Source organism: Spinacia oleracea, chromosome 4 (assembly GCF_020520425.1).
Source record: "Spinacia oleracea cultivar Varoflay chromosome 4, BTI_SOV_V1, whole genome shotgun sequence".
NCBI classification, from domain to species: Eukaryota; Viridiplantae; Streptophyta; class Magnoliopsida; order Caryophyllales; family Amaranthaceae; genus Spinacia; species Spinacia oleracea.
Genome location: NC_079490.1, coordinates 98,136,771 through 98,150,828, shown reverse-complemented (window position 1 = coordinate 98,150,828; position 14,058 = coordinate 98,136,771). Strand labels below are relative to the sequence as shown.

At 35.6% G+C, this 14,058-nt stretch overlaps 1 non-coding gene across 1 annotated transcript; it reads left to right on the top strand.

The window, feature by feature from the left end:
* Window positions 1-252: 252 nt before the first annotated feature.
* LOC130460275 (small nucleolar RNA R71) lies at window positions 253-359 on the top strand. The gene has a single exon (XR_008920197.1). It is a non-coding gene; the product is annotated as a small nucleolar RNA R71 (small nucleolar RNA).
* Window positions 360-14,058: the final 13,699 nt, after the last annotated feature.

Here is a 14,058-nt window from a genome sequence, read left to right as displayed (position 1 = left end):
TCAAACTTGTAATATAAAGCAGTCAATTGGTCAGTTAATTGTTCTATGGAATTCAAGTCATTCTTACCACCCTTTTTAGATAGGCCTCTAGGATTCCCATACTGGGCATTATGAATGGCCATCTCCTCAATCACCTCCATAGCTCTAGTCACAGCAAGTTGCATGAATCTCCCACTAGCGGCTGAATTCAGAATAAGTCTAGACTCATTACCCAAACCAGTATAAAATCCTTGAATCAAGAACCAGTCACTCAAACCATGGTGTGGGCATTCTCTCTGCAAATCCTTGAATCTCTCCCAGACCTCGAACAAACTCTCATCTGCTTGTTGAGTAATGGAAATTATCTGGCTCCTTAGACGAGCTGTCTTCTCAGGTGGAAAATATTTCACATAGAATGCAAGGGCCAAAAACTCCCAGTTAGTAATTTTCATGGCTGCTCGATTCAACCCATTGATCCACAACTTTGCCTTCCCACTCAGAGAGAACGGGAAAAGCATCTCCATAGTCTGCTCCGGAGTCAATTCCTTTTGCTTGATGGTAGAGCAGTATTGGATGAAGGACTGAATGTGAAGATTTAGGTCTTCACCCACTTCCCCACCAAACTGGCGTCTATCAATCATGTTAATCAATGCAGGCTCAATCTTGAAGGTCTCAGCTGCAATAGAAGGCATGATTGCCTTGGGTAGCACAGACAGACTTGGCTTAGAATAGTCTGTAAGCCTTGGTTCAGGTGGTGGTGGTGTTTCGTCACCCATCTCTATCTCTGAAACTGAATCTGTATCTGAAGGAAAAAGACCGCCAATATTATGATCAGAATCAGAGTAATTCCCACACTGTGCAATGAAATTTCTTCGTCCACGAAAGGTTCTTTCGGGCTCAGGATCGAATGGAGTAATATTACTAGTACCTACGGTCCTGAGCATAGAGAAAGAAACTACAAATAGGTGTGAGATCTGGTCTCAAGGAACGGGGTTCCTTGAGAAGTAACAAACAATAATCTTGAATAAACAATTAATAACATAAAATAAAACCGTTTCCTCGGCAACGGCGCTAAAATTTCGCAGGCTAAAGTCGTAAAACCTAATAAAAAATAAACCTAAGTCCACTAACAAGATAGCAAGGGAAGTAGGGATCGTATCCACACGGAAACAGGCGTTCTTTCTATTACTAAAACTAAAGTCTAGACTATTGCGGACAAGAGATTGATTTGGTTTAAATAATAATCTACAACGATATAAATCAGATAATAAAAGGTCTAGGGCATAGGTTCACCAATGAACAACAATCCAGGATGATCAACCATCAATAATAATCGACAAAGCAATTAATTAGGCTAGCATGTTCTCTCGAATCTATACTAATCATAGACTTAGAATTAACGGGCTCTCGCTACGTATTAATTTCAATTCTACCTATTGAAACAGGCCTAAACATCAAATTGCATCTTTCGAATCTTAACTTGATATTGCCAAACTAATACAATTACACCTGCGCAAATCTAATTGCATAGTAGATAAAACCAATCAATAGGAATTAACAGCTAATACCAACAATCAACAATCATTCAATCATCCCTTTATATTAATTCATGGATTCCCAAAACCCTAGAAATTAAACTACTCACACATAATTGAAATAACTAAGATAAAATTGATCAATAAAAACATAATTGGAATAAGAGTAATAAAGAAAAGTAAGAGATAATACCTAAGGAATTGAACAATGAATAATGAAAGCTTGGATTTTTGATTGAAAAATAAAATTAAGTGTTTGCAACAATTTAGAGAATAAACTAAGTACTAATTCTAATACTAGGAAAAATAATACATAATTCCAAGGAGAGTTTACTACTAAAAGCTAATTTAATATATATAGCCTCCCCCTTAAACCTACGGAGAGAAAAGAAACAAAAGGAAAGGGCTGGGACCAAAAACATGGCACCCCGGTTTGTAGAAATCGGCCGGTTTTTGGCCCAGCCAGGAACTCCAAAGTCACCAGGTAGCGAAAACCGGGGCCACAGGTTTCCCAAAACCTGCCGGTTTCGCACCTAAAGGAAAGTTTCTTCATTTCTCAAAACCTGCCGGTTTGCGAAAACCGGGGCCACAGGTTTTGAGGACATTTTGCCGTATTTGCCTTGAGTTTGAAACTTGAGGCCTAAGCCCAACTCCTTTGGGTCAAGTTTGACGTTTGTGAGCCTTTGAATTCGGCTAGATCATCCCGTACATGCTTCGGGATCTGTGTAGTCATCCAAGAATGATAGGAAACGAGCCTCCAACGACCAATTATCATCAAAAAGCGGTCCTGCAACTAAAGACACTACACAATACACATTAGCACTAAAATAGGCTCCAAAGAGCTCAAATGAGATGAAAAGTGCATACAGGATGGGGGTAAAAACTATGTAAAATATGAGTGTATCAAACTCACCCAAGCTAAACCTTTGCTTGTCCCTAAGCAAAGAGCATCAATGAGACATAGACGATCAAATCACCCCAAAATCAATGCAAAAATTTGGACGATAAAACAAGAATCAAATCAAGGCAAGCAAATATCATGACCGAAATCCCTAGTCCCCATAGTTACACATCAACCGGTACAAAGTTCAAGCAAGGCTCACGAGGCATACGTATAAAATCAAGATTGGGCCTCACCAAGTGAATCACTCCTCTCGATATGTGGCGGACTAAGCGAACCAAATGTGGCCCGTTCACTCACCTCCCCATTATGAACATGCATACTATCAAATGAGTAGTAGCCCCTCCTAACTCACCACACTAGTGTGTTCGACGGTTCTCCTAAACACTCAACCTACGTCGGAGTCGACTCAAAATGCGCATATGCTTTTCGGCCCTTGATAAACGACTATTTTCAACCTATTGTTATACACACATTGCACGATGATAAAAAAGGTCTTTATATAGGCTTGTAATGTTGGCCAGGTATAAACAAGGGGTAAAGAATAATCTGGCTATGTGAGAGTATAAAGTCTAACTCGGGGAGCGAAAACAACCAATGATACAAACAAAATCATCTCCGAAAACTAAGACTCATCAATAGCAAAAGTATAACCATAAGGGGAGAAGTAACCAACAAATTTTGAAGTATGAACCAACTTTTAACCTTTTCCTTACTTTTCTAATCTACAAAATAAATGATATTTTTTTTTCTTTTGATTTTTTTCTCATCAATGATCGGGCGACGTCAACCTCTTGCACTTATGCGCGTGTTTATTTCCGGTTTTTGGGTGGTATTTTGGGCAAACTATAAATACTAGGCCCTTTTATTTTTAGTGAAATCTTATTTTTCTAGTTTTCAAACAGTTAGTTTATTGCTTTTTAGTTAGTTTATTCTCTCAAATTTGTTGCAACAGTTAGTTTTTAATTTCTATCAAAATTCAAGCTTTCATTATTCATTGTTTTTCATTTAGGTATTGATTCTTACTTTGATTTATTATTTCGCTTTAACTATGTTTTCATTGATTAATATTGCCTTAGTTATTTCAATCATGTGTTAGTAGTCTATTTTCTAGGGTTTTGGGGATCCATGAATTAATATGAAGGGATGATTGAATGTTGTTGATTATTGGTATTGTGGTTAATTCCTATTGACATCCTTTACTTAGATTTATTCATATGGGTCGAATATCTCCAATGGAGTCTTTCGTGTTTGATTTAGTAAATGCCATTACTTAATCCAAAACAATATCATAAGATCTTTGTAAATAGATCTTAATACCCAGTATGTACTAAGTTTCGCCATGGTCCATCATTGATGAATAATTTTAAATCTAAGTCATTAGCATTTGAATGTTATTTCACAATAGAGAGATATGTGTGTGATACACATAGGGCCAATTAAGTTTTACGTACTCCCACTAAACTTCTTATATATCTATAAGAATCATGTATATTTTATGAAACTAAAATGCTTATTAGCTTCACTTAAAATACAGTTCCAATTCCCAATTGCTTGCTTAAATCTGTACTTAGATTTTATAAGCTAGCTTTCCTTTTCAAGCATTTATTTGGATCCACAAATTCTATGACATACCATGTACATATTTTATTCCAACATTTGATTGAGGAATACGTTTTGTCATCCAATTGCTATATGTACCAATATGCAATCATTGCTTGAATATAGACTTGAGCATTACGATTATGCATGAGGTTTCAACACAATCCATGTCATGAATTTGCTTGTAACCTTTAGCAACTAATCTAGCTTTGTGTGTGAACACAATTTCATGTTTGATGGTTTTTATCCTTAAAACAAACTTGCAACCAATAGGTGTGAAACTATTCTTGCAAATCAACAAAATTTCAATTTTGTCATCAAAACATTGAGTATGTTTTATGGCCTCTAACCATTTAAAACATTTGAGTCTATATATGGCCTCTAACCATTTTCGGGAATCTGGGTTTCGTCATAGCTTTCTTACAGGTCACAAACTCATTAATAGTTTGACTGCAAGTTGTAGGTTTCTTCACTATTAATAGAAGAATCTCATAGTTTCATTGACCTGAACTCTATGCCTACTTGGCTATCAAACAATAGAATATCAACAGGCACTTTGAGAGTCCTTTGAATATTCTGTTCTCCTTGAAGCACTTGTAAAGTCTTCTAAGAGATGTCTATTCTTTAAAGCCACTTCTAAAGTCCTTAAAGAATACGTGTTCGGATTTTCTAAAGAACTTCGAAAATCCTCCGGAATGTCCGTCTATGTTTGTTGTTCGCCTCGAAGACTTTCGAGGTCTATTTTCTCCCACTTGTCATTTTGGAAACGAATCTCCAAAAGGACATTATTTCGAGCAAACAAACATTATGTTCTCAAAAATTCGTGGTAGAAACAATACCCTTGTGTCTCATTTGAATAAATCACAATGAAACATATATCTATACTTGGGCCTTAGTTTGTCGAATGACAAACACTAAGCTCCCACTGAGTTTTGCAACTCTCTAGATATATTTTATGAAAAGTTATTCTGAAATTACTTTTCAATAGCTTTGACGAATTTGGTTTAGTTTGGTGGTAGTTGAGCATTTTGTTTTAGATATTATAGGAAAAGTCCTTATGATTCATCATTAATCGAATCAAGTACTAATTGACTTCGATTATTCCAACTAAGATATGCCATATCTTATGGACCTAGATTGTGAAATTACAACACCCAACCATTGATGATCATATTTGGTCTCAAGTAATCATCAACATGATCTAACCTAGATCTTTATGATTTCTTGCCAAGTGGATTTTATACTTTTGAATCTTGGAACTACCCAAACAGATTCAACTTATATCACATTTGAGTCAATAAACCTATATTCACTCAAATCCATGTGAAATAATAAAGTCATAAAATCTTTCTTTAGCTTTGAACTCTATTGTTTAGGCGTTCTAACAATAGTTCATATCTTTTGTTACTTTCAACAAGTAAGACTAGCTTGTCTTGAATTGATCTAGAAATCAATGAACTTTCAAAAGTCCATTAAAATAGAGCTTTTGAATGTTAACTTGTTGATATGGTCTAAGCAACAATGCCAAAGATTAGTGGAACTCAAATCAAGGGTTTGATTTGAACCTAGTAAAGTTTTTATTTTTAAAGAGTTGTTTGTTTTAATCAAGCATATTGACTCAACCCGTAAATGACCATTTCATTCAAATAAACAAACAAACATTGTTTTTGTTTTTCTTGAATGTGAGTCTTTCTGTGTTTGTAGCAGAAATTTAGGTATGCTGATTATGGAACAAAATAGCCATTAAGTTCCAGCCTTTGAAAGGACTTAAAACAAACTAGATGACCCTACAACTAATGTAGCATTGCCATGCTTCATTTCCCACTTGTAGGTCATTAGTGTAGCCTAGCTTCCATTGTTTGAGTTATTACCGAAGTAAGAACCTCAAGCGGTATATGATACCAAGGAAGTTTGATTGCTAGGTCACTTCTCTTTAAACATAAACTTATAGGTAGAAACGGAATCGTAAATTCCTTTCATTTGTTCCTTGTTTTCCTATTTCTTGTACCCTTTCTTATAGTCTTAAGAATTGAATTCTTTAGTGTTGACTTTTATACTTTGTTAGACATGTCCAATGTCACCAACAAGGTTCTTTACCATTTTAATTTATGTTGAATATTTTGTTTCAACTAGATGATCTTACCATAAGCTTCTAAAGTTTTCTAAGCATCAATCTTATTCGACTATCTAGGGACTAGACTCATTCGAGAATTAAATGGACAAAGATATTAGGTTGTTAACCATTGGTAAAGCTGAGTGTTTAAACTCAATGCTTTATGATCTCAAAACTACATTGTATTTTGAATTCACAAGCACCAATTGGTTTGCCATTCGATTTTGATATTCGAAAACAAGCATAAAAGTCGCTAAAAGAAACGTACATTTTAAATTGCTCATTTTCTCTCATTTCCGTGAATCGTTCTTGGATTCACTACCAATCGAGGAAATTTACTGTTACCTTTCTAAAAGGATTTACTGCAGTGCAAGATATTTAATTATAAACAATAATTAAAACATACATTGAAGCATGCAAAGTCTAAACATTTATCATGAATAATAACTTGAAAATGAAAGCAATCATGCAATTTAAACAAGTCATTAGCATTTTATTCGAATTATGTGTTCCGGCAGGTGTGAATAAAATGATTCCAAGACCCTAAAATCATTGAAGAACTAAGCACAGTTTGTCGACTTAATCCTAAAACATCTTAGGTAAGCAAAAGCCTTTTGCTAATAGTCTAGAAACTATTCTTGGTTGATAGGTACGTCTAAGAACTTATTAGGTAAACCTATCGATTTTGCCACGACATAAAAGGACTCCTTACTTATATCGTTGAGTTTCACCAAAACTAACATGTACTCACAATTATTTGTGTACCTTGCCCCTTTAGGACCAATAAGTAACACCTCTCTGAGCGAAAACTATTACTAGATTGATGTAAAGGATATCCAAGCAAGTGTATATTTTGGCATGGCACCTTTTAACTCAATTTTTAAGTTTGGAACTTAAGGCTCTTACTATGTTGGTTAGATTTTAAGTGAACTAAAATCCTTAATCATGCAACATAATCAAGCTTTGATCTCATGCATTTTAAGACATATTTAAAAGCAATAAATAACTTAAAACATGCATAAGATAAATGTGATCTAGTATGGCCCGACTTCATCTTGAAGCTTTAACTTCAAAGTCCGTCTTGAAAGTCTCCGTGGGAGGCACCATTTTCTTCAAATAGGATAAGCTATAATTAAAACTAATTACAACTATTTGATGGTACGCAGACCATATTTGAATTGAAAAACAATTTTGGTACTTTAGACCAATTACATTCAAATTAATGGTACGCAGACCATATTTTCTATCCTATTTGGGCCATACTAGTCACTTCATAACCTGCAAAACAGTACATATACAATATATACCATTCACCCATTCATTATCATGAATGGCCCACATAGCTGGTTAGTAGAACACATTATGCATCACATAAACATTTGCAGCAATTAATCAAGGGCACCAATAATCTACAAATTATTCAGTCCTTATTAATTCTAATCAAGTTGTTTTAACCTTAAGGATTTGTAGACCTAATCAAGAGTTTATGACTAAAAAGGGCTCCCACTTAAACCAATAAATTCATATGCTTTACTAATTTTAAACATAAAAATGTATTTCTAGTCTAACCGGAAACATACAAATTTAATTAAAATTTAAAGCTCATAAAAATTTATAATTGAATCCAAAAAGTTTAATTTAATTTCAGTCGTATTTAAATTAATTCATGATTTTAATTTTAGTAAAATAATTAAAATAAATAAAATTTATTATAATTACATTATTCAAAATTAAAATCCAAGAAATTAATTTAAATTATTAATTTTAAAATTAATTAAAATTACGTAAACTGAAAATTTCAAATTAAAATTTCAAAACGATCTAATCGCAACGCAACAATCCCACGCAACGCACGCCCATGGGCCACACGCACACAGCCATCGTTGGCCATGTGCGCGCAGCCCATGCGCTGCGTCGCATCGTTGCTGCTCACCATCGCAAGGCATCACGCGAGCTGGTGTTCGCTGCGCGCGCCAGCGCTCGACGCAACAAGCATGCTGCCGCAGCCCATCGCTGGGCGCAGCGCCCGTCGCACGTCGCAACAAGCACGTTGCACGCCATCGCTGGGCGCAGCGCTCGTCGCACGCACATTAGCGCTCGCTGTGCGCGAGGCTCCGCTTGCTTGCGCGAGGCAGTGCGCGCTGTGGCGCAGCTCGCTTGCTTCCCACACGCGACTGCTCGTGCCTTGCTCTCGCCTCTGCCCACACGCCCATTGCCCACAGCCCACGACACAAGGCAGGGCTGCTGCCTTGTGCTCGTGCACCATGCCCTTGCTCGCTGCATTCATACCGCATGGGCGACGAGCTCCCTTGCTCGTCGTCGCATGCCCGCACTATACAACACCCCTTAAGGGTAACACGTAGCGTCCATTGCTTTGTGCGTGCAAGTTATATGAGCGAGTCGCATAAAAATTAAAAATTTATATTCAAAATTAATGACAAATTAATAAATAATATTAATTTCATAATTTTAGGGCGAAAAATCGAAAATTTATTATTTAATTGATTTCCGATTAACATGGATTCAAGTCTAGGTCACAAAAATTTAAAATTTAACATAAATTTACAATTTTTATGGTTGTTTTTAATCATAGGTATCTAATTAAATTATAACTAATTATGAAAATCAAATTAATTCTAAATTATTCCAATTTTCAACAAATTAATCATAATTACAAATTAGATTGCATAATTAACAAGGCTAGGCATTCAAACTTGTTAAACATATACAGTAGGTCAATCAAAAATTCAAGATTTATCAACAAGAATCGCAAATATTTAATTTAACATCTTAAACTTACGAAATTTTGCATTCGAAAAACTAAAACCTCCGAAAAGTCATAGTTAGTCAAAATTTTAGAATGCCTTTTACATGCGTAATTGACACAAAAATCACTCGATTTGGATGAGTAACGAAGAAACTGCCGAAAAAACTGCGTACGTATAATTAAATAAACGCAATTTGCAATTAATTAACAATTACGAAAATTAATCACCCCTTTTAATTCTTGCAAATTTGTAATATTTAACCATGTTCATGAAATTTAGATTATGAAAATAATAAGAGGCTCGTGATACCACTGTTAGGTTATGATACATATGACAATTCATAAATCATGCGGAAAAACCATAAAGCCAGGAAAGCATATTATTTACACATAATCATTTAGCATAGTTTAGATGCATACACTTTGTTGCGTGCCTTCCCTAGCTGCGCCCGAACCGAACAAGAACAAGTCTTTAGGACTCCAAGTGTCGTCCCTCCGTAGATAGTCCACAGCACGTCCGGATCCGCCTTAAGCTTGACCAACTAGGATCGCCCTTAAGGTACTTAGAATTTTCGGCTGGTATAGGCAATTGTATGACTGAATTTTTGCTCTCAAAAATCACTTTGAATACTTGAATACTCTATTTAAAATAAAGACCCTAGGCCTTTATTTATAGAGGTATGGAAAGGGAATCGTAATCCTATTAGGATACGAATTAATTAAACTAGAATCCTAATAGAATTCTTATTTAATTAATTCATCCTTTTAGTTTTAGGAATTTAATCATTAGTCGAAACCTGATAGCTTTAGGATTCGTATAGCACACAAACACACACGCACGCACAGCAGCCCACGAGGGGCGCCATGCGCGCGCGCGCAGCCCGCGAGCTCGCAGCCCATTGCCACGAGCCCACACGCTGCCGCAGCCTTGGAGCGCGCTGGGCCTGCCTTGCGGTGGGCCTGGCGCAGCCTTGGCTGGTGCGTTTGTGGCGCGCTGGTTTGCTGGGCGATGGCCCGGATTCGTGCTGCGCCTTCGTCTGGCAGGCCTCGTCCGATGCTAATTCGTACGATACGCTTCCGATTAATTTCCCGATTCCGGAATTCATTTCCGATACGAACAATATTTAATATTTCCGATTCCGTAATTAATTTCCGTTTCGAACAAATATTTAATATTTCCGTTTCCGGAATTATTTTCCGATTCCGATAATATTTCCGATTCTGACAATATTTCCGTTTCCGGCAATATTTCCGATTCCGGTAATATTTCCGATTCTGACAATATTTCCGTTTCCGGCAATATTTTCGATTCCGGCAATATTTCCATTTCCGATAATATTTTCCGATACGTACCATGTTTCCGTTTCCGGCAACATCTATGACTTGGATAATATTTATATTTCCGATACGATCCATATTTCCGTTTCCAGCAATATCATCGTTTCCGGAGCATTCATTTCTTGCCTGTGACGATCTCAGCTCCCACTGAAACCAAGATCCGTCGATTCCGAATATCCATAGATGGAGTATTTAATGCCATTAAATACTTGATCCGTTTACGTACTATTTGTGTGACCCTACGGGTTCAGTCAAGAGTAAGCTGTGGATTAATATCATTAATTCCACTTGAACTGAAGCGGCCTCTAGCTAGGCATTCAGCTCACTTGATCTCACTGAATTATTAACTTGTTAATTAATACTGAACCGCATTTATTAGACTTAACATAGAATGCATACTTGGACCAAGGGCGCTATTTCCTTCAAATACAGCCCCAAATTCGACGTGAAAGGAACAGACACATAATTCATATTCTGAGTATTGACTCCAACCCACAAGCCTAAGCCTCACGCTGCGAAATTGTTCACGCGTTCTGTCGCAATCGATCCATAAATCGAACAGAACGTATCCTGTCCCATAATTTGAGATTCGTTAAATAAAAAGGAGAAATAGCAAAGTAAAAGTGGTTAGTTTTCTGAGAACCGTGACGCACCTCTCAAGGGTGCGTCGTAATGTGTCCCTTTTCGATGATTTAATTGCTTTCCTCGCCCTTTTTATGAACTGTTAAACTAACTAAATCTGATTGTTCTACCACGCCTAACAAATATAATATTTTTGGGAAATTGGATTATCATGCTAGGTCCCTTAATGCTATTTAAATCAGATAATCGCGATCGATCTAGTATTATATGTTGCATATTGCTAAAATCAACTCAGATTAGTTTCATAGTTAACGCATGTCCCTTCAATTATTTATGCTGAGCTAGTAAGGATATCCTGCCTCTGGATTTATCGACGAGCGAAGTACTCCTCTCGGTAGTTACAGTCCCCCGAACCCTCAATCTCTACCTTGCGGGTGTATGTTGAGAGATCCCCACACCAGGGATCACAAGGGAACCTACGGCCGTCGTGGTCAAACATAATTGCACTCCCTTTATGTCACGATAACCGGGTTTTGTCAGTTTTTCTCATTGTTGTTAAAAACTGAATGGCGACTCCTATATTACTAGTCAATTGGGTGTAAACTCACAGGAAATCCAATTACACTTGATTGAATAAAAAGAATCGTCACACCCACGAGGGACGAGGTCACGCATTAGCCTCGTGCTTTTTCGACCCCCTCACAGTAATACATCATTAACCTTCTACCTTAGATTAAATAAGAAACCAATGAAAGTTACTAAATAACTGCATCTGATATTTTCAAATTAAAATAAATAATAATTAATTATTTAATTAATAAAAATATTAATAACCTTAAAAGATTAACGTTAATTATATCCCATAAATAAACCGTGCGCGTGCCACGTGCTAAGTGCTAAGTCTTTATTAATAACATATAGATATATTATCAACCCAATACTAGCACACCAAGCCCAATGCTCCACTTGGCCTAGTAACTTGAACCCATATCATATTTAATATATGTAGCACATGGGTATACTTAAAGATAAACAAAACAACATATTTCTTCCATGAGGGAGAATACTCCCACATATGCAAAGTGAAAACTATTTTCTAACAATTTCAATCGGCCGGTAGGATTAGGCTAGGGCTCTATGCTAGTTTCCTAAATCTACCTAAATTGCTAGTTACCTAAACATATTGGAATTAAGGTTAATGGAAGTTCAAGAACTTTTTGAAGAACTATAAATAAGGGCCTATGGCCATATTATTTATTAAGTGAATTACAACATGACTATACACACCATTTCCTATCACTTAAAGTGAGATCCTGAATATTGTTAATACCTTATATTGAGATTATAAGCAAATCTAATTAAGGCGGATCAGAACGTACTGCGATTTACATGGATTCTGGATATTATAGTTTTTTCGCATGTCATTTAGATTGTTTATAACCTAATAAGCAACGCCCATGGAGCTTGTTAGCTGGCTAGGATGTGACGCGGCTCACACATGAGCAGCATGCCCACATGTGTGGGCCTTGTGGGTGAGCGGTTTACTTGAGAGACAAGTCACTTGGTCGACAAGTTACTTGGGTGACAAGTGACCTTGCATGCGTGTCCTAATCTGTGTAGGTTTCGTATATGATTAGAATTCAATTATGAATCCTAACTCTAATAGAGTTCTAATTCTAATGGTAATCCTTATCTTTGTTGGATACAAATTCTTCAATTCCAATGCTATAAATATGACCCTAGGGGCTCATAATTTTCATATTGCCCGCTCGAGTTGAGATTCTGATCCTTTCTCCTACCTTGTGATCATATTATAAGCTAATATACTCAAGACAAATTTGGACATATTGTGGACTAACTATGGAGTGACAACACTTGGGGTCTTACAACTCGGGTTTTGTTCGGTTCCAGAGCAGCTAGGGAAAGACCACATCACTATTGTATGTGTTCATTACTATACTATGTAGTTGATTAAATTATTACATACGATCTTTTATTAGGGTAAATTCCGTAGGACAATTAGATTGTTCATAATCCAACAGTGGTATCACGAGCCTCTTGTAATTAATTTAATTTGACCAAATTAACTTGGATTAACTATTAAAATTAGAATGAATTAAGGTGGTAATTAATTGTTAATTAATTCACAATTTTCGGTATGATTAATTAAATTATTTACGTAAGAACTTTGTGCAGATAAATGTTCAAAATTTTTATGTAACAATGATGAATTTTATAGTTAGCCCCCACCTCAAATCGTGAAATTCCGCCCAAAAATGCTTTTTTCGAGGGTTTTGTTTTCCGGAACAAATAATTAATTTTTAATGAATTTAAAATTAATAATTGTGAATCTTGTTTGTAAAATTAAATCATATATTTCATCTACTGCATATATTTAATGGATTTTTACTATTTTCATTAATTATGCAACCTAATTTGTAATTTGACCTAATTTGTAATTTGACCTAATTTGTTGAAAATGGGAAGAAATTAGATTTGATTTAATATTTTCATAATTAATCAAGAATTTAATAGGGATGTAGTGATGTATGTTTCAAACCCACCTAAGCGTGCTAAACAAATACCAAGTCAATATCATTTCAAAATATCTTTCAATAAACAAACTTATTTCCGAACAACCCATAAACAAACTTTCGCAATAACCATGTATGTAATTCTTATTCTCCGTGAATTTGCACAAGTAATTTTCCTAGTTGTTTGGTGTAAAGTGTTGCACACAATAAAACGCACTTCAAGTGGAGCTTGTGAAACAATATTTTTTAAAGTGTTGCACACAAAGTATTATTTTTTTTCCTAGGAGTGATGTATATATATAAATATATTTTTTTGAATTGCATGTCAGTGTAACGATATAATGAAATGAAAGTTGATTATGTAGCGTTGACTAATGAAGTTTTGACTCCCAACCCATCCAAGAAGGGGGGTGTTTAGCTTAGAACTGAAGCATTAGGTTCAGTTGGAGTTGTAGCATTTTTTGTATTGTTATCCTTTGGAGAGTAACAAATCTATATATATATATATATATATATATATATATATATATAAGTGAAGAGGGGAGGGGTATTTCGGTAACACCACTTTTGGTGTCCCCCTAGGATAAGATTATATTTCCCTCTAAAATTTAACAATTAAATTCAATTAAAAAGCTAATTATTTATTGATTTAAAAATCTGATTATTTATTGATATATTTTAAAAACTGAAAATCTATAACAAATTAG